Below are 20,266 nucleotides of genomic sequence, written 5' to 3'. Positions count from 1 at the left end.
ATAAAAATATTGCTAATGATTTTTAACTATCAAATTCCAAATTCTTTAATAATGGTCTTTAATATTCTTACCTCACTTATCTTCCTCCTACTTGAAACTCTCCAACTTGAAATGTGAACTCTGGTCAAGCCAGTTCACCAAACATACCTTCTTGGTTTCACTTCTATTCCTATCTTCAGGCTATGTCCCATAGCTGGGATGTTCTTTCACCTCCATAGATTTTTTTTCCTTGCAATTGTGAAGGAGGCTGAAGCAGGGCTGGCAGAAGCAGACTTCTGGATCACAATGATGGAGGAGTCAAAAAGGTAGGTGGGCCCCAAATACAATGCCATTCCTCAACTTCCACTGGAGAGTTGTATTTGTTTCTAAATCTCCCTTCTGGTTAGGGGCCATTCATTTCAAGCAGTGTCCAAGCACTCAGCTTGGATCAAGTTTGGGGGTGACAATATGTGGAGAACAAGAAGGATCAGGGGTCACTTGTGTCCCCTCTTTCAGGAGAAAGTCAGTGGTCCAGGAAGGTAACAGGTGGTCCTGAGGCTGGGTGGATGAAGCAGAGTAGGAACAGAGTACCTGTGATGTCAAGCTAAAATGTGACAGACAAGGGAGGAGCCAGAAAATAACCTGAAGGTACCAGTGATTGAATGAGGAACACGAGATTGATAAGCCAAGATACAAGTTGAGTCTGATGTGGACCAAGTATAATCAGTTACATTGTGAAGTTTGGGGACTGGTCTCTTGATCCCATCAAGGAGCCATGGAATGACTCAATATTTTGGGATGGGCCCTTGACATTCTGCCTCTTCTGACAGGTAAGCCTTTATCAGAATTTAGGCACACTTTGATCCCAAGGCACAAGGAAAGAGGTGTATTGCTTCCCTTTCTCCCTCCCGTAGTTGTAATGCACCTGTAAGTAGTCAGTATATAGAAAGTGACAAGTCATGATAAAGGTAATGCTGTCTGCAACTTTCCCTAAGGGCAAGAAAAGCAGAAGAGTCAATCACCTTCCTGAACCAGACTGTGGTCCTGGTCCTGTTATAATTGTCAGCACTTTATGAAAAAATATAAATAATTCAAAGCTAAGTGTCAGATGATAGTTTTAATAAACTAACAATTTTACAGCATGAAAGCCATGTTGTTTGCTCATATTACTTGCTGTCTAAAATGAAAACAACAACAATAATATACCCAGATGTAAGATACACCCTTAAATAGAAATTACAAAACCCATATAACGTCAAAAAAGGCCCTCTTCCAAATAACCAGAAAGCCATGAAAATCAATAAGCCCCAGGCTATCTTTACCCTGGGGATACCATCTAAGAATCAGATGTTTAATAAATCACTAACATCTCTATGCTAATCATAGATGGTCCTGCCCCTTTCATAGCCTCAGAAAAGCCAGAAGAGGCAACGAAGACAAATTCACTCAGGTGTAGGTTGAGGCTGCTGTCAGCACAGGCAACTGGAAGAGGGCTATCGAAAGGGGTTTTAACTCCTTCACATGGGTCTCGGCAATGATTTTGTGGATTTGACACCAAAATTAAGGGCAACAAAAGCAAAAATAAACAAGAAGGACTACATCAAATTAAAAAGCTTCTGCACAGCAAAGGAAATCAATAAAACTAAAGGGCAACCTGCTGAAAGGGAGAAAATATTTGCAAATCACTTACCTGATAAGGGGTTAATATCCAAAATATATAAAGAACTCATACAACCCAATAGAAAAAAAAAAGTCCAATTTTAAAATGAGCAGAGGATCTGAATACACATTTTTCCATAGAAGACATAAAAATGGCAAACAAGTACATGAAGAGTATTCAACATCACTAATCGTCAGGGCAATGCAAGTCAAAACTACAATGAGGGGTATCACTTCAAATCTGTTAGAATGGCTATTAACAAAAAGACAAGAAATGACAAATATTGGCAAGGATGTGGAGAAAGGGAACAGTTGTGCACTCTTGGTGGGAAAGTAAATGGGTGCAGCCGCTATGGAAAACAGTACAAAGGTTTCTCTAAAAATTAAAAATAGAACTACCACACAATCCAGCAATCCTACTTCTGAGTATATAGCCAAAGAAAATAAAAACACTAATTTGAAAAGCTATATGCACCCCTATGTTGACGGCAGCATTATTCACAATAGCCAAGACATGGAAACAACCTATGTGGCCATCAATGGATAAATCCATAAAGAAGATGTGGTATATATATACAATGGAATATGATTCAGCCATGAGAAAGAAGAAAAACTGCCATTTGTGACAACATAGACAGACTTTGAGGTGAAAAGTGAAATATGCTTTCACTTATACTAAGTGAAATAAGTCAGGCAGAAAAAGGCAAATACTGTCTGGTATCACTTATGCATAACATAAGAAAAAAAAAAGTCAAACTCATAGAAACAGAGAGTATAAAAGTGGTTGCCGGAAAAGTGGCTGGGTGGGTGGGTGTGTTTGAAACAGGGAGAGGTTGGCAAAAGCGTATAAACTTTCAGCTATAAGATGAATAAGTTCTGAGGATCTAATATAAAACGTGGTGATTAAAGTTGCTAATATACTGTATTCTATTTGCTAAGAAAGTAAACTTAAATGTTCTCACCAAAAAAAAAAAAAAAAAGATGAATATGTAAGGTGATGGATGTGCTAATTAACTCAATGGTGGGAATCCCTTCACGAGGTCTATGTATATCAAATCATCATGACGTGCACTTTACATAGCTTATAATTTTATTTGTCAGTTGTACACCTGTGAAGCTGAAAAAAAGAAAAAGAAAAAGAAAACAGGTTTAAGCTCTCTAGGGAACCTTCTAAGGCTGAGTCTCTCCTTTTTGGAGAACTATGAAAGCTCAGCTGAAAAGAAACAAACACAACCACGTCAAGTAGTGGTGATATCAGTAACACTGGGGACAACAGCAGCTGCTGAAGGAGGGGTTTTCCCACACTGTGACTGACCAGGGGGGATCACAGTGCTATGGAGGAAACAGAGGATACGGCCCAACAGTGAGTACAATGATCTTCGCTTGGGTTCCACCTGAGAATAAGACTTAGCACCAAACTCCACGTTCTAAAGGATTTCCTAGTCTGTCAGTGTTCCCATGTAACTCAAAGAAACAATTCTGTTGCAACACTTAAATGGTTCCCAAGGTCTTAGACTGAGGTCCAGGTTTTTTCTTGGTTTAATGCCAGGTTTCCGCTTTCTTTATGCCAGGCTCTGTGTTGTTTTGTAAGTTACACAATAAAATGCTGTCTGTTCAAAGGGGAAGATCATTAGAGGGTTTGCAGGAGCCCCTCAAATACTCCATTCATTTTTAATGGGGCACTTGACATCCTGCAAAGTTCACACGCATGACGAAGAGATTGCACAGCATGAACTGGAAAAAAATCCACTATTCCTCCAGGAGAATGCTGATAACATGAGGTGACTAGTACACGACATGTTTTATAGGACAGCTCTGTAAATGGTCGTGCCCTTCAGCACAAAACGAATGAAACCATAATCATAAACCCAGCACCACTGTTACCACTGGGTGGCATTCTTTGTGATTAAATATATATCACATTGTTTCCAGGCCTGCTAGGGTAAAAACTGCTGAATTCAGATTGGCAATTTACTTTAAGTTTTGAAAATAAAAGTGATGTTCCAAAAAAATTGTTGTTTTTTTTTAAATTAATTTATTTATTTTATTTTTGGCTGTGTTGGGTCTTCGTTTCTGTGCGAGGGCTTTCTCTAGTTGTGGCAAGTGGGGGCCACTCTTCATCGCGGTGCACGGGCCTCTCACTATCACGGCCTCTCTTGTTGCGGAGCACAGGCTCCAGATGTGCAGGCTCAGTAGTTGTGGCTCATGGGCCTAGTTGCTCCGTGGCATGTGGGATCTTCCCAGACCAGGGCTCGAACCCGTGTCCCCTGAATTAGCAGGCAGATTCTCAACCACTGCACCACCAGGGAAGCCCACTGCGCCACCAGGGAAGCCCTGTTTTTTAATTAAGACTTTATTTTCAGTTACAAATCAAGTCATTATGACAAACGTTGAGGAGGTGTCCAAAGATCTTCCCAACACTATAGTTTCATGGTGTTGAATATTGTTCAAAATAAATAGGACATTTGGTAAATATTTTAAAATCCATTCTTTATGGTTTCAATTTACTGTCAAAAAATCTAAGATATGAAAAGTCAGATTTATAGAAAAGATAAATTGGAGAAAGGATGTTATTTACATTTTCTTCAAGATTCAGCACAGGATTCCTTTATAGTAAGCCCCTGTGATAAAATGACAACTCTCAGGTGGGTTCCTGCTACTGTGCACTTTGGGTAATTTTCTTCTGTCAACATTTGGAGGGATCAAAGAGAAGGGTTTTATTTCTCTTTCAAAGAGCGAACCATTCCCAGTCTCCTCTCTCTGCCAAGCTCCACATTTAAGATCACATCCAAGAGTCTGATGCAAGTCGGCTACCAATCTTTGCACCCTGTTTGAGGAAGGGTGCCCATTGTTATTTCTCCACAACTTTAATTCTTCCTTTCTCAGTCTTATGTAAAAACCATTCACCAGCATTCGGGTACCCTATGGCAAGGCTCTCTCATGGTCCTGGGCACCTAGACCTCATGGAAAGAAAATGGGTACTGGTGTCTGGATCCCAATTCTGACCCCACCACTTAACAGCCAAGTGACTGCAATATTCTGAAGCTTGTTTTCCCATCAATAATGGGGATACAAATGCCCAGTTCATTGGAGAGTGGGAGGTCTAGTTAAATGTTGATAAAGCATCCAGGCCTGGGCATGTCACATAACAGGTGCTTAAGAAATGGGAGCTTTCATGATGACAGCTATTATCCTGGGTGTTTTCTCTTTTCTTTCTCTTGTCTGTTTTTTTTTTTTTTTCCCCTGTCTGTTTTTAATGTTCTTCCAGTAGGTTCTCAGTTGATCCAGAGCTTCTTCCCCTTGACCTCCTTATCTCTGTTACTAACCTCCTTATCTCTTACTCTCCCTCCTCACCAGCAAGCTCAGCGGATCAGCATTCCCATCCCTCCCAACAGGAACTATCACGCCTTTCTCCTTAACCCCATCCGGAGTCAGACACTATTTCCATAGAACAGTGATGCACCTGCATGTCACCGTAGTTCAGTTCCTCTGGCCCCAGTCACATTAAACAGGATGCCAAACCCACAGTAACTTTTAGGGAATAGAGACTCTGTCAAAAAGCTCCTCTGTATACTTAAAATAGGATTTGATTTATAACACTTCAGTGTACAGGCAACTTTCACGTTCAAGTCTGTGGTTCTTGAGAAGTGAGGTTCACAGGTTTAAAAAGGAGTTCTATGCAGTATTTGTCTCTATATTGAGCCTGGATAGGAAAGGAGACAGGAATAAAGGTACCTAAAATGTATTGGGCTTCCCTGGTGGCACAGTGGTTAAGAATCCGCCTGCCAAAGCAGGGGACATGGGTTCGAGCCCTGGTCCGGGAAGATCCCACAAGCCGTGGAGCAACTAAGCCTGTGCGCCACAACTACTGAGCCTGTGCTCTAGAGTCCGCAAGCCACAACTACTGAAGCCTGTGCGCCTAGTGCCCGTGCTCCGCAACAAGAGAAGCCACCACAACGAGAAGCCTGCACACCGCAACGAAGAATAGTCCCCGCTCGCCGCAACTAGAGAAAGCCTGCGCGCAGCAACGAAGAAGACCCAATGCAGCCAAAAATAAATAAATATATTTTTAAAAATGTATTGAGTGTCTATTTGTGAAAGGCACTGTGCTAAGTGTTTCACAATCATTATGTTATTTAATCTTCATAACTACCCTCATAAAATGAGTATTGTTAACCTCACTTTGTGATGAAAAAACAGATTCCAAGAGGTTGACTTGCCAAAGGCATAAAGCTAGTAATTGGCAGAGCCAATACAAATCTAAGATTGCCTCACTGTTAATGGTACAGAAAGCTTTATAAAATGTAAAACACAATAAAACATGTTCTTCTTGTTGGCTTAAATATTTTACATAGTACTTTGGATCATTAGAGGTGAAAGGCCCTCATATAGGAGGGAGTAAGAGAACTATGACACCTTCAGCACCTGGGTGATTGCAATACTTTCTAGTTGCAGGAAGTCTTAGGGACCAGTCTGATCCATTTTTCATTTCAAGGCTTTCAGAAAGCCCCTAATTGCCTGGTGGAAAGTTTTTTGATTCAGCTCTCACAGTCACAGTGAAAGTACTAACCCTGCTGACCACAGGTTAATCCTCTTTTCCTGAAACTGTATGGACAAAGGTATAGAAGGACTTTGGCCTCTTCCATTATGAGATGAACAAGCAACAGGACAGCCAGGTGAGGCCCTTTACCAGGAACTATAACAGGACTGGGAGCTCAAATTCCACTGAAAATATAACCCAAGAGTATTGAAAATTATAGTTACCAGGCCTCCTTTCAGGGAATATACTGAATGTGGTTGAAAAGAATGCCTTAAATGCTGCTTGGGGTGAGAGAAAGAAACTCACAAGGGCTATGACAAAGTCATGGCTGACAAGCCCTCAGTTGTGTTCTAACGAGATGAGATTGGGATGACTACCAGACTCTTGTTTTGTAAGGTGGGGTTTGCATATTTGGATCCAGAGCTAGAATGTCCAGGAGAGGCTGAATCCTGTCATTCAGCATTCATTCATTCAATACAGGTATGTTGGGTGATCCCTATATGCTGTGTTCTGTTTGTGGTGCTGGGGATAAACCAGTGAACAAAATGACAAACAAAAAGACCTCAGCCTTTCTGCTAAATAAATACTAAAAATTACTTAAAGGCATCTCATGCCAGCATGTGGCCAACTAAACTAATACAGAACCCCTTTATCTTACAGACTAAAAATGACTGACATAATTTAACAAGCAATGTTTTTAACATAGTTGAGATTCAAAGAAAGGATACCCCAGGCAACATAAATGAAAAAGAAACATAAAATTGAAGTAGTAACAGTGGCCCAGGGAGAGGACTGGACTAAAAACGAGAGACCTTAGTCCACTAAGTGCTATAGTATTAGTTGTGATGGGTGTCAAGAGATATGGCCTTGGGCTCATGAGACAGGAAGCTAGGACTGAAATTGAAACAGGAGGGAAGGGGGCAGGGCACAACCTTTGAAAGAATGACATAGCCCAAGGACATGACATAAACTGATTAGAACCAATTGGGTCCAAGATGGCGGAGAAGTCAACTTCCACCAGACCTTGAGCCTCAGTATATACTCACTGTAACACATCAGCAAGCTAAATGATACAACCACAGGCGCCATGACAGTTCCAAGACCGACCATAAGGATCAGAAAGTGGGCAATGGCCCAATTCCTGGAAATCCCTGCCCCTTCCTGAAATAGCTGGAATACTCCTCCCACTCATTAGCCTATAAAATTACCCACCCCTATAAAAACTGACAACCCCATACCCTGGTGCCTTTCTCACCTTCTGAGATGGCCCACACTCTGTCTGTGGAGTATGTTTCTCTCAAGGCTGCTCTCGCCTTCTGGGATGGCCCACACTCTGCCTGTGGAGTGTTTTTCTCTCTAAATAAATCCACTTCTTACCTATCACTTTGTCTCACACTGAATTCTTTCTGCGATGACACATCAAGAACCTGAGCTTCATAAGTCCTGAAACCACGTGTGTGATCTCAGTTGGAAGACTGTGGGTTTTGGCTGGTTTTGAGTCCTGGGCACGTGGGTTCAAGTCCCAATCAGGGTTTTGGCCAGGTTTGAGTCCCGGACGCATGGGTTCAAGTCCCAATCTGGGTTTAGGCTGGGTTCGAGTCCTGGGACATGGGTTCAAGTCCCAATATGAGATGCACAGTTTCAAAATCCTTAAATAAAGCTGGTACTCACAAAGTTTAATGCCCAGAGTGAAAGGGAAGTGACAAAGACACAAGGGAGGGTGTCTCTTCCCAGAGTATTTGGATGAAAAATAAAAAACACAGTTCTGTGCCATGTCTAGTTTAGGAGTTCTCATTTACATTGAGAAAATGAACATAAAAACTGGCCCCAGACTGGCATGTGACAAAAGCAAATCTAAACCATCCTCTGTGACACATAAGACCTTATAGAAAAAACCATTCCAACTGAAGATGAGCTCACAAAGCATATACAAAGCATATACAGAAACAATCTACCTTGAGAGAGAATGAACACACACAAAAGTTATGGAGGATTAGCACCCTCAAATAGTTGAGGTAGTAAAATAATCTGGAATAGCCTATTTTAAAAAGAATGTCTAAAAAGACTAAAAAGAAAAATGAATTGAAACTGTAAGAAAAGAACTAGATACTATGGGAAAAAATTAAGAATATCTGTTGATGTGCCACATTACTAACCCACTATGAATACCATAGTATTTACCAAAGTATTAAGCCACCTTGAGTGCCCTGATTCTAACTCTGCTTCCATTTTATGATTCTATAATTCTTTATCACATTCAGATAACAAGCATTTACCAACACGAGGAGCAGAATTGGGAGAATTATTTTACTAATGTTTCAAGGACTTCTCAATTCTACGTACCCATCTTTCCTTTGAATAATGGGGGACACTAAGGAACAAAGACATCAACTGAGTTTACCTACTGTATTAGTCAGGATTAAGGCTAAGTTTTTGTAACAAAGAGCTCCCAAAATACAGAAGTTTAAAGAAGATAGACATTTATTTCTCTCCCAAGTAACTGGCAGAGCATCTCTGCTCCACCAGGTCATTTAAGGACTCAGGTTCCTTTTATCTTATTTCTCCACCATCTTATAGGGCTGAAGGAGAGCAGATTTTGCCACTCCAAAATATGACTCCTTGGCATATTGATTATTTTAAGCTGGTTATTTTTAAAAAGCCACAGAGAGAAGCTCTGAAAATTGAGTAGATGCTGGCCTTTTGTAAAAAAACATTTACATTTACAAGGGAAATCTCCATTTGTAAGGGTGTCTGCCTCTCTGTACCAGGAAGAGAAGGATGATTCTAATCATAAGAAACTCTTATCAATAGAGAAGGCAAGGACTTAAATCTGCATAATGACCTTACCTTTGTTTTTTCACTGTGCTTGTCCTAGTAACCTCCCATAACTGATTTCCCACTCCCCAAATCTTCTTTTGTCTTTAACTAAAGAGATGGTATTTAAGGTGATGACTTCAACCACTTCAGAGGCTTACTCAGTTTTCCTGGTCACCTCCCGTGTTTACAGGAAGTATACATGTTCTCAAACCTTATTTTTTGTTCTTCTCCTATTAATCTGTCTTATATCTATTTAATTATTAGACCAGAACCTAGAACCAAAGAACCTAGAAGGGAAGAAGGGAAAATTTCTCCACCTGTATAGGGCATTTCACTTAATCTGCATGGTCAAATCTGAGTCATAAAATAGTCCTGTTTCACTTCAGGGGCCAGGGGCCAGACCAAATGGGAGCACTGGCTTACTATTTTAAGGCCAAGTTCTGGAAATGGCACACATCATTTCCACTCTCATCACTTGGCATGACTTCAGTGACTTGGTCTCAGCCAACTGCAAGGGTACCTAAGAAATATAGTTTCTAGCTAAGTGACCATGTATCCAGCTAAAACTCTATAACTCTGAAGAAGGGGGCCATCTAGCAGTGTGTCATAGTGTAACAGGGAAGAGCAAAATCTGACTCCATGTTGGATCTGTTTCTTTTACTTTAACCTTTGCTTTTCATTGCTTTTGTTATTATAATCACTAAAAGGATTATAATAGTTGTAAGCATACATAATAGCCTGCCTCAGGGAACCCTGCCCCTCTGCCTGAATGTTAAACTAAAGTGCCTTTGTTCAGCTCACATGAAGACAATCTGACCCTCCCCACCTGTGAATGGCTGCAGAAAAGAAGAAATTAACACACTCCCTCCCCGATGCTGGCCAAGCCAGGAGATATTTTGCAAGACTTAACGGCCTTTTTACTTTACTTCCTCACCTCCTCCCCCTCTCTGTTCTATAAAAGAAACTGGCTTCCAGACCCTGATAAGATGGTACTCTGGGACATTAGTCCACCGTCTTCTCAAATGCCTGGCTTTCCGAATAAAGTTGCTATTCCTTGCCTCAACACCTCACCTCTGGATTATTGGCCTGTTGTGCAGCAAGTAGACTGAGCTTGGATTCGGTAACAATAGCTGTAATTCTCTCAAACACTGGAGGGTGAGGTGATCAGCTAAACTTTTTCATTTTCATTTTCATTTATTTTTTTATTTTTGGCCTTGCAGCACGGCTTGTGGAATCTTAGTTCTCCAAGCAGGGATGGAACTTGGGCCCTGGCAGTGAAAGCACCAAGTCCTAACCATTGGACCACCAAGGAATTCCTGCTTTTTTCATTTTTTGTTTTTTTAAACATCTTTATTGAAGTATAATTGCCTTACAATGGTGTGTTAGCTTCTGCTTTATAACAAAGTGAATCAGTTACACATATACAAGATGTTCCCATATCTCTTCCCTCTTGCATCTCCCTCCCTCCCACCCTCCCCATCCCACCCCTCTAGGTGGTCACAAAGCACCGAGCTGATCTCCCTGTGCTATGCGGCTGCTTCCCACTAGCTATCTATTTTACATTTGGTAGTGTATATATGTCCATGACACTCTCTTACCCTGTCACATCTCACCCCACCCCTTCCCCATATCCTCAAGTCCATTCTCTAGTAAGTCTGTGTCTTTATTCCCGTCTTGCCACTAGGTTCTTCGTGGCCTTTTTTTTTTTTTTTTTTTCCTTAGATTCCGTATATATGTGTTAGCATACTGTATTTGTTTTTCTCTTTCTGACTTACTTCACTCTGTATGACAGACTCTAACTCCATCCACCTCATTACAAATACCTCCATTTCATTTCTTTTTATGGCTGAGTAATATTCCATTGTATATATGTGCCACATCTTCTTTATCCATTCATCTGTCGATGGACATTTAGGTTGCTTCCATGTCCTGGCTATTGTAAATAGAGCTGCAATGAACATTTTGGTACATGACTCTTTTTGAACTACGGTTTTCTCAGGGTATATGCCCAGTAGTGGGATTGCTGGGTCGTATGGTAGTTCTATTTGTAGTTTTTTAAGGAACCTCCATACTGTTCTCCATAGTGGCTGTATCAATTTACATTCCCACCAACAGTGCAAGAGTGTTCCCTTTCCTCCACACCCTCTCCAGCATTTATTGTTTCTAGATTTTTTGATGATGGCCATTCTGACCGGTGTGAGATGATATCTCATTGTAGTTTTGATTTGCATTTCTCTAATGATTAATGATGTTGAGCATTCTTTCATGTGTCTGTTGGCAATCTGTATATCTTCTTTGGAGAAATGTCTATTTAGGTCTTCTGCCCATTTTTTGATTGGGTTGTTCGTTTTTTTGTTATTGAGCTGCATGAGCTGCTTGTAAATCTTGGAGATTAATCCTTTGTCAGTTGCTTCATTTGCAAATATTTTCTCCCATTCTGATGGTTGTGTTTTGGTCTTGTTTATGGTTTCCTTTGCTGTGCAAAAGCTTTTAAGTTTCATTAGGTCCCATTTGTTTATTTGTGTTCTTATTTCCATTTCTCTGGGAGCTGGGTCAAAAAGAATCTTGCTGTGATGTATGCCATAGAGTGTTCTGCCTATGTTTTCCTCTAAGAGTTTGATAGTGTCTGGCCTTACACTTAGGTCTTTAATCCATTTTGAGTTTATTTTTGTGCATGGTGTCAGGGAGTGTTCTAATTTCATACTTTTACATGTATCTGTCCAATTTTCCCAGCACCACTTATTGAAGAGGCTGTCTTTTCTCCACTGTATATGCTTGCCTCCTTTATCAAAGATAAGGTGACCATATGTGTGTGGGTTTACCTCTGGGCTTTCTATCCTGTTCCATTGATCTCTATTTCTGTTTTTGTGCCAGTACCAAACTGTCTTGATTACTGTAGCTTTGTAATATAGTCTGAAGTCAGGGAGCCTGATTCCTCCAGCTCCATTTTTCGTTCTCAAGATTGCTTTGGCTATTCGGGGTCTTTTGTGTTTCCATACAAATTGTGAAATTTTTTGTTCTAGTTCTGTGAAAAATGCCAGTGGTAGTTTGATAGGGATTGCATTGAATCTGTAGATTGCTTTGGGTAGTAGAGTCATTTTCACAGTGTTGATTCTTCCAATCCAGGAACATGGTATATCTCTCCATCTATTTGTATCATCTTTAATTTCTTTCATCAGTGTCTTATAATTTTCTGCATACAGGTCTTTTGTCTCCTTAGGTAGGTTTATTCCTAGATATTTTATTCTTTTTGTTGCAATGGTAAACGGGAGTGTTTTCTTAATTTCACTTTCAGATTTTTCGTCATTAGTGTATAGAAATGCAAGAGATTTCTGTGCATTAATTTTGTATCCTGCTACTTTACCAAATTCATTGATTAGCTCTAGGAGTTTTCTGGTAGCATCTTTAGGATTCTCTATGTATAGTATCATGTCATCTGCAAATAGTGGCAGCTTTACTTCTTCTTTTCCGATTTGGATTCCTTTTATTTCTTTGTCTTCTCTGATTGCTGTGGCTAACACTTCCAAAACTATGTTGAATAATAGTGGTGAGAGTGGGCAACCTTGTCTTGTTCCTGATCTTAGTGGAAATGGTTTCAGTTTTTCACCATTGAGGATGATGTTGGCTGTGGGTTTGTCATATATGGCCTTTATTATTTTGAGGAAAGTTCCCTCTATGCCTACTTTCTGCAGGGCTTTTATCATAAATGGGTGTTGAATTTTGTCGAAAGCTTTCTCTGCATCTATTGAGATGATCATATGGTTTTTCTCCTTCAATTTGTTAATATGGTGTATCACATTGATTGATTTGTGTATATTGAAGAATCCTTGCATTCCTGGGATAAACCCCACTGGATCATGGTGTATGATCCTTTTAATGTGCTGTTGGATTCTGTTTGCTAGTATTTTGTTGAGGATTTTTGCATCTATGTTCATCAGTGATATTGGCCTGTAGTTTTCTTTCTTTGTGACATCTTTGCCTGGTTTTGGTATCAGGGTGATGGTGGCCTCGTAGAATGAGTTTGGGAGTGTTCCTCCCTCTGCAATATTTTGGAAGAGTTTGAGAAGGATAGGTGTTAGCTCTTCTCTAAATGTTTGATAGAATTCACCTGTGAAGCCATCTGGTCCTGGGCTTTTGTTTGTTGGAAGGTTTTTAATCACAGTTTCAATTTCAGTGCTTGTGATTGGTCTGTTCATATTTTCTATTTCTTCCTGGTTCAGTCTCAGCAGGTTGTGCATTTCTAAGAATCTGTCCATTTCTTCCAGGTTGTCCATTTTATTGGCATAGAGTTGCTTGTAGTCATCTCTCATGATCTTTTGTATTTCTGCAGTGTCAGTGGTTACTTCTCCTTTTTCATTTCTAATTCTATTGATTTGAGTCTTCTCCCTTTTTCTCTTGATGAGTCTAGCTAATGGTTTATCAATTTTGTTTATCTTCTCAAAGAACCAGCTTTTAGTTTCATTGATTTTTGCTATTGTTTCCTTCATTTCTTTTTCATTTATTTCTGACCTGATCTTTATAATTTCTTTCCTTCTGCTGGCTTTGGGGTTTTTTTGTTCTTCTTTCTCTAATTGCTTTAGGTGCAAGGTTAGGTTGTTTATTCGAGATGTTTCCTGTTTCTTGAGGTAGGCTTGTATTGCTATAAACTTCCCTCTTAGCACTGCTTTTGCTGCGTCCCATAGGTTTTGGGTCGTCGTATCTCCATTGTCATTTGTTTCTAGGTATTTTTTGATTTCCCCTTTGATTTCTTCAGTGATCACTTCGTTATTAAGTAGTGTATTGTGTAGCCTCCATGTCTTTGTATTTTTTACAGATCTTTTCCTGTCATTGATATCTAGTCTCATAGCGTTGTGGTCAGAAAAGATACTTGATACGATTTCAATTTTCTTAAATTTACCAAGGCTTGATTTGTGACCCAAGATATGATCTATCCTGGAGAATGTTCCATGAGCACTTGAGAAAAATGTGTATTCTGTTGTTTTTGGGTGGAATGTCCTATAAATATCAATTAAGTCCATCTTGTTTAATGTATCATTTAAAGCTTGTGTTTCCTTATTTATTTTCATTTTGGATGATCTGTCCATTGGTGAAAGTGGGGTGTTAAAGTCCCCTACTATGATTGTGTTGCTGTCGATTTCCCCTTTTATGGCTGTTAGTATTTGCCTTATGTATTGAGGTGCTCCTATGTTGGGTGCATAAATATTTACAATTGTTATACCTTCCTCTTGGATCGATCCCTTGATCATTATATAGTGTCCTTCTTTGTCTCTTGTAATATTCTTTATTTTAAAGTCTATTTTGTCTGATATGAGAATTGCTACTCCAGCTTTCTTTTGATTTCCATTTGCATGGAATATCTTTTTCCATCCCCTCACTTTCAGTCTGTATGTGTCCCTAGGTTTGAAGTGGGTCTCTTGTAGACAGCACATATATGGGTCTTGTTTTTATATCCATTCAGCGAGCCTATGTCTTTTGGTTGGAGCATTTAATCCATTCACGTTTAAGGTAATTAGCGATATGTATGTTCCTATTACCATTTTCTTAACTGTTATGGGTTTGTTTTTGTAGGGCCTTTTCTTCTTTTGTATTTCCCATTTACAGACGTTCCTTTAGCATTTGTTGTAGTGCTGGTGTGGTGGTGCTGAATTCTCTTAGCTTTTGCCTGTCTGTAAAGCTTTTGATTTCTCCATTGAATCTGAATGAGATCTTTGCCGTGTAGAGTAATCTTGGTTGTAGGTTCTTCCCTTTCATCACTTTAAATATATCATGCCATTTCCTTCTGGCTTGTAGAGTTTCTGCTGAGAAATTAGCTGTTAACCTTATGGGAGTTCCCTTGTATGTTTTTTTTTGCTTTTTCCTTGCTGCTTTCAATAATTTTTCTTTGTCTTTAATTTTTGTCAGTTTGATTACTATGTGTCTCAGTGTGTTTCTCCTTGGGTTTATCCTGCCTGGGACTCTGCAGTTCCTGGACTTGGGTGGCTATTTCCTTTCCCATGTTAGGGAAGTTGTTGACTATAATCTCTTCAAATATTTTCCCTGGTCCTTTCTCTCTCTCTTCTCCTTCTGGGACCCCTATAAGGCGAATGTTGTTGCGTTTAATGTTGTCCCAAAGGTGTCTTGGGCTGTCTTCATTACTTTTCATTCTGCTTTCTTTATTCTGTTCCACAGCAGTGAATCCCACCATTCTGTCTTCCAGATCACTTATCCATTCTTCTGCCTCAGTTATTATGCTATTGATTCCTTCTAGTGTATTTTTCATTTCATTTATTGTATTGTTCATCTCTGTTTGTTTGTTCTTTAATTCTTCTAGGTGTTTGTTCTTTAATTCTTCAAAGTCTTTGTTAAACATTTCTTGCACCTTCTCGATCTTTGCCTCCATCCTTTTTCCCAGGTCCTGGATCATCTTCACTATCATTATTCTGAATTCTTTTTCTGGAAGGTTTCCTATCTTCACTTCATTTCATTGTTTTTCTGGGGTTTTATCTTGTTCCTTCATCTGGTACAAAGTCCTCTGACTTTTTATTTTGTCTATCTTTCTGTGAATGTGGTTTTCCTTCCACAGGCTGCAGAATTGTAGCTCCTGACTTAAGTTTTTTTAAAAGATCACTCTGGTTGTTGTATTGAGAGTAGACTGTTGGGTGAGGGTTGGGGCGGGAAGAGTGGAAGCAGGAAGACCATTTAGAAAACTATTGTAATACGGCAGGTGAGAGAGGATGGAGGTTTCTACACGAGTAATAATGGTGAAAGGCACCGGATATATTTTGAATGCAGAGCCAACAGGATACAATATAAGATATGGAAGCAAGAGAGTAGTCAAGGATGCGATCATGGCATTTGAGGCTAAGCAAATGGAAGGATGGAGATGCCATTAACTGAGATGAGGAAGACTGAGGGAGGGGTTGTGTGATGTTTGGGGGGGTAGTTCAGGAATTTGGTTTTAGAATAATAAACTTGTGATGTCTATTTGACATCTAAGTGAGGATGCCAAGTAAGCAACTGGAGGTATAAGCCTGGAGTTCAGGTAAGAGGTCTGGCCTGGAGATACAATAATAAAGCCAATAGGTGTATATGTACACACACTGTTATAAGCATTTTACATTTGGTAACTCATTTAATCCTCACAACAACCCCAAGAGGTAGCCGGAAATATTATCCTTGTTACTGAACTCAGGTCTGGCTGCTCACCATTCAAAAATCAATACCTGAGACACAGTTGTTGGTAGAAAGGAAAGTTACTTTTAATCAGAATGCCAGCAATCTGGGGAGATGGTGGACTCACTGTGCCCCCAAAACCACCTCCAAAGATTCTGCTCAGCCATGAAAGTTTTTAAAGGGAAGTAATCTCAGTTAATCACTGAGATAGGAGGTCAGAGCCATCGCCATCCCCCACTGCACGCAGGTTTGTTGACTCCTTGTGATCTTTCTTTAGATGCTATCTTGTTCACACAGTTTGTTCCAGAGATTATTGAAGGGGAAGCTAGGGATGAGATTTGGTCATCTGTTAATTATTTATTCTTCATTTCTACTTTGATCTACAGAAAGAACCAATAGGTTAGGCAAGGTATTGTGTGATCAAAAGATGTGAAATGTGTGCAGGGCCAGAGATGAGTAGAGCATGGAGGTGCCTCGTTTAAGGTTAGTGACAAGACAAAAGGGGCCTCCTGTAGAGAGCTCTTTCCTGCCAAAAGCTGCTTACAAATTCCCACTTCTCAGAACATCATTCCACTTCTATGGGATCATGAGTGAAAGTCTGACTTCTGTAACTTCTTCATGCTGACATAGAGTGCCATATTCTTTGGGTGGAAGATGTTGACATGGGTCTGTGGCATCTGTTTGCTGACAGTTGCTCCCCTTTACATATATGGGCAGAACAATCTACAATTATTCTGATGCCTGCAGATATAGATGATTATGAGCTACAGTGTTAATCCCATTCTCTTAAGGCCAGTTCTTGGAATTGTGCTAGCCATAGATTTAGTACTGCTCAAGATGTAGCAGCTTGTGTCATGGTTGCAGTCCTGTCATCATGCGTTAGCTTTTTCCCTCTGGTGGCAGTTATAGTATCTGTAAAGCAACTCAGGAATGTGCATCAGACACATTCTGAATGTGATTCTATTGTTCTAATCCTTAGCTGCTTGAGCCTGCTCTTTCGTGACTCAGGGAAGCCTGGGAGACTTCAGCTTTTCTACAAACAAGAGGCAGGGGAAATGGAGGAGCCTGCAGGGTTCTGCTCGGTTCCATCATCTCTTATTTCACGGACTGGATAACTGAGGCGCACAGCAATTAAGTAACTGAGGTCACAAAGGTAATTTGTGGAAGAGCCATGATTTTAATCCAGGCACATAAGTATCACAACCCGTGCTTTGAGCCACAACGATATAGTGCAGGTAATAAATTTGAGTCTTCAGCATATGAAGGAAATTTAAAGCTATGAGTCCAGGTGAGATCACCAAGAGAATATGATATCAAAAAGATGGTCTGAGAATTTGGTTTAAAATAAAATGGGGTGGGATGGAGGAAGGCGGGTAGGAACATAGATGGAAGAAAATTAGACCTGAGTAGATAAATTATGAAGCTGCGTAATGGGCACATGGAGGTTCATTATACATTGCTATTTTTTGTATGACTAAAATTTTCCATGATAAAAAGTGAAAATAATGATAGAGAGATGAGGAGGAGTTATCAAAGGAGACCAAGAAAAAGTGACAGTGAGGCAGGAAGAAAACCAGGAGTATGGTATCCTGGAAATCAAATGTTCCAATTGCCTATTGCTGCATAAAAACCACCCCAAAACTTCATGGCTTAACCAAACAACAATCAATTTGCTCAGAATCTGAGTAATTTGCTCAGAATCTGCAATTTGGGCAGGGCTCAGTGGGGACCTGTCATCTCTGCCCCAGTGGTGTCAGCTGTCAGCTCGGGTGACTCTCCTGGGCCCGAGGACCCATCTCTGAGTTGGCTCACTCACATGGCTGGCAAGTTGCTATGTCAGCTGGGAGCTCAGCCAGCACAGTCCTATCTTCATCTAGGGTCAATCCCAGATTTACTAAAGATAAGTAGTGCAAACAAGAATTACTTGAGACTTCTTTAAGCATGTGCCTTACTCTCAACTGACAAATGACCCTTCAGATGTCATTGAGGAAGATTCCACTGATGCTGGGATTGTTTTCTTGATAACCGTTACAGGAAACAAGGAGAACACATTTGTTATCTACGTCTTTGTAAATGCCAGGAGAGCCCCTGGACTTTACAGTAAGAGATACCTGAATTTTGTGCATACCCTTTGGCACAGCTCCTCCTTGGAACTTCTCCTTTGTAAAATACTTCAAATAGGCATTTCCCTGGTAGTCCAGTGGTTAAGAATCCATCTTGCAATGCAGGGGACGCTGGTTCAATCCCTGGTCAGGGAACTAAGATCCACATGCCGTGGGGCAATTGAGCCCTCGCGCCACAACTAGAGAGAAGCCTGCACACTGCAACAAAAGATCCTGCGTGCTGCAACTAAGACCCGATGAAGCCAATAAATAAATAAAAACTTAAAAAAAAATTAAATTAAAAATATAATAAAATACTTTAAATAGCTGCAAGAAGATAGGGAGAGGCTAAAAAGATAAGTACAAATCCTTGTGTCTCTAACAAATAATAGGCACATAGCAAAAACTAATTTTTCCCTAATCTTCTTATTTATAATTCAAAATAGTTCTGCTCGTGGGTTTAAAGAAGGTTTTTACCATGGGGGGGCCAAGTGGTTGTTCCTCATCAGCATTCTAAGGTACTGACTGCCATTAAAACCCATCAGAGTTCACTTGAGAGTTTTTAACACCGAGACCTGATTTCTAAAATGCTTTGACAATCCAAATCAGGCGAGAGGTTGGAGTGCCAGCGCTGCATCTCTCCCCATGTACACCTGGAAAATATAGAAGGGTAGGGGGCAGCCAATCCTGAGATAAGTGGGTCACCTCACCTGCCACTGAACATACACAACTGGACTGCTGGGCTGTTGTAGAGGAACCAAAGAGGATACAATTTTTTTTTTTAATTAATTAATTTATTTTTGGCTGTGTTGGGTCTTCGTTTCTGTGCGAGGGTTTTCTCTAGTTGTGGCAATTGGGGGTCACTCTTCATCGCGGTGCGCGGGCCTATCACTATCGCGGCCTCTCTTGTTGTGGAGCACAGGCTCCAGACGTGCAGTCTCAGTAGTTGTGGCTCGCGGGCCTAGTTGCTTCGCAGCATGTGGGATCTTCCCAGACCAGGGCTTGAACCCGTGTCCCCTGCATTAGCAGGCATATTCTCAACCACTGCGCCACCAGGGAAGCACCAGGGGATACAGTTTTAAAAATGCATGGGGAGAACTAAAAGGCAAGTTTTGTTTTTACTTCCTCATTTCTCCTAACTTGAAAATACAAGGGCTATCTGAGACTATCAGATGTGAATTAGTACACATTTTGATCATGATGTAGTATTTCTGCAAGTTGTATCTTTGCTTGTGTTTTATTATCTGAGAACAGATTTAAACAAGCCAGTTTTCCTCTGTGGTGAAGTCTCCAAGGGCATCATTCTCAACAACAGGCACCCGTCATTGACCCATGTCACTAGCCAAGAGTTGAAGTATTGGTACTTCTCAAACATTCAAAGAATTGAAATAAGTCTCAGGAGCAGGTATAATCCCTTTCACCCTCTGCCTTCTACTAGTGTAACTTAATTAAATCACAGTAAGGGAGTTCCCTGGTGGTGCAGTGGTTGGGAGTCCGCCTGCCAATGCAGGGGACACGGGTTCGAGCCCTGGTCTGGGAAGATCCCACATGCCGCAGAGCAACTAAACCTGTGCACCACAACTACTAAGCCCGTGTGCTGCAACTACTGAAGCCTATGCACCTAGACCCCATGCTCCACAACAAGAGAGGCCACCGCAGTGAGAAGCCCGCGAACTGCAGCAAAGAGTAGCCCCCACTTGCTGCAACTAGAGAAAGCTGGCATGCAGCAATGAAGACCCAAAGCATCCAAAAATAAATTAATTAATTAATTAATTAATTTTAAAAACTCACAGTAAGTTAATGAGGCATTTGGAAAGCAAACTACTTCATTCTCAATACAAACACATTTTGAGTTCTTTTCTTCCTTCACCTCTCCCCATCACCTGTTAGTTCTCACCATCCTCTCCTTGGTTTCTAGGAGGTCCTCATCTCCTGATTTTCCTCTACCTTCCTTACTCTGATTCTGCACCCAACCCCAATGTGTGGTTTTTTCCCCACACCACGCAACTCTGTGACA

Source organism: Balaenoptera borealis (genome assembly GCF_965194805.1).
Source record: "Balaenoptera borealis genome assembly, chromosome: 4".
Lineage (NCBI taxonomy): Eukaryota > Metazoa > Chordata > Mammalia > Artiodactyla > Balaenopteridae > Balaenoptera > Balaenoptera borealis.
This window is presented reverse-complemented; position numbering follows the sequence as displayed.